Source organism: Pinus tabuliformis, chromosome 8, assembly GCF_031772625.1.
Source record: "Pinus tabuliformis cultivar Carrire ecotype Pingquan chromosome 8, CPIR1, whole genome shotgun sequence".
In the NCBI taxonomy this organism is placed as follows: domain Eukaryota; kingdom Viridiplantae; phylum Streptophyta; class Pinopsida; order Pinales; family Pinaceae; genus Pinus; species Pinus tabuliformis.
The window spans coordinates 1077022898-1077024731 of NC_142294.1; the positions used below are offsets into that span (position 1 = coordinate 1077022898).

Here is a 1834-nt window from a genome sequence, read left to right on the forward strand (position 1 = left end):
TAATTCTTTCATAGAAAGAAGTAGAGGAAATAACAATTACTTTGTACCCAGAATAAGTTTCTATTAGTTTCTATTACAATGCAAGCAGGATTGGTAGAACTAGTTACAATAAGCCCTTAAGGTTAGTATGTCAAACCAGAAGCATGTATCAAATGGAGGAAATATTAATTAAATATTCATGCATAAGCCAATGGAATGACTATAATACATGGAGAACTATTTCAAAAATTGCATTAACAAGGCTTTCTAGATATAACAAACAAACCAACGAAGAAATTATGGGTATCATTAACCAAATTGAACAAGTCCTTGAAAGGAAATGTAAATTAATGTATCTGTTCAATGTAGGTAGAACAACCATATTTGCAAGTGAAAATAACAAACAACATTACAAACTATTTACATTTTTATCAAATTAATATTGTCCAAAACTAAAAACCCATTTAAGCTAAGGGAAAACAATATCAAATTGCAGGTTTTGCATAGTTATCATTCAACATCAAAGAAATTTTGTGAAGTAGATAAGTAACACTTTAAATTAAAATAAATATGCAAAATAAATTACAATGTCATTAACATTAAACTGAAACAAAAGGTAGCATGTACCTAACAGGTATTGAACCCTTTAGCAACTATAAAACTATAACAGTCTTAACTTTCATTACAAATAATAACACAAAATGCAACGAGTTTTCAAAATTATATAACCCTCAATCCTCAAACCCTCCCTTATGATAATTTAAATGACGAAGATTCAACAAAAAGGGTGAAACCCTAGTAAGAACTAGTGTTGATTGTTTGCACCTCAAAGGGAAAAGAAACGAGTGTGAGTAGAACTGAACTTGGGTAGTCGTCGAACTCTTTCCAATTTGAAACCCCAAGACCATAAATGAAATCTCACTTGTAAGGAAAACCTGATACAAGGAAAAGGATTAGGGTTATAATTTATTGTGCGTAGAGTAATTGGAAAAAGGGTCCAGAAATATATACAAAAGGAGTTACCTGAAAAGATTCCCTTGTTTCTTTGCAAGTTTCGTGCACCTGGAGAAAACCCTCCAGTTAGAAATGTTTCACAATTAATTTTGTAAACTGAGAGGAATACCATTGACAATTACGATATGATGATTTATCTGGACGAAGGGAGACACAGGAAACTCCATTAATTTGTTACAGAAACAAGTTGTCGAACATGAGTGACTATTAGGGCGACGACCTCTGGAGACCTCTTCCAACTCTAGTGTTGAACCCTAGATATGCACAGTCAAAGAAAAAATGAACGGCTTCAAGTACAAAGCCGCAACACTATAAGAAGATGAACATTTGAAGAGAAAACTATGTTGCAAAGGGAAGAACTGGATAAAAATTTAACGGAATGCAAGAAAATACCTGCTGCTCTCGCGAGCTAGTGTAGAGTGAAATAATTTTGAGAAAAACAAACCCTATTCTTCTACAAAGTTGTAGAGCTATTTTCGTTTCAAAAGAACTAAATGAATGAATCTCTTGTGGCATTGGGAGAGGAGGTTGGTTACCCTATAACCGTTCCTCCATTATAAATCGTTGATCTAACGCTAAGAAACGAGAGCACTTGATATGGAATCTCATAATTTTCGATGCAAGTGTAGGACAACTGTAAAACTCCTGAAGGTTCAAGAGAGTTCCACATCACCAAGCAGGGTACAAACATATATTAATCATAGTCATACATTATGATATAATAACTAGAATGTGAAACCTTTATACGAATGTGCATTGATGCCAATTCGTAAAATAATATACAAGTATATAGATATATTAATCTAATTACTTAGGTTCTAGACACATGTAACATATGATC

At 32.9% G+C, this 1834-nt stretch overlaps 1 long non-coding RNA gene across 1 annotated transcript; it reads right to left on the reverse strand.

Moving 5' to 3' along the window:
* Positions 1–639: 639 nt before the first annotated feature.
* LOC149239052 (uncharacterized) lies at positions 640–1562 on the reverse strand. Its single transcript, XR_016245426.1, has 3 exons — positions 1387–1562; positions 1003–1041; positions 640–914 (listed from the first exon to the last, which is right to left on the reverse strand). It is a non-coding gene; the product is annotated as an uncharacterized LOC149239052 (long non-coding RNA).
* Positions 1563–1834: the final 272 nt, after the last annotated feature.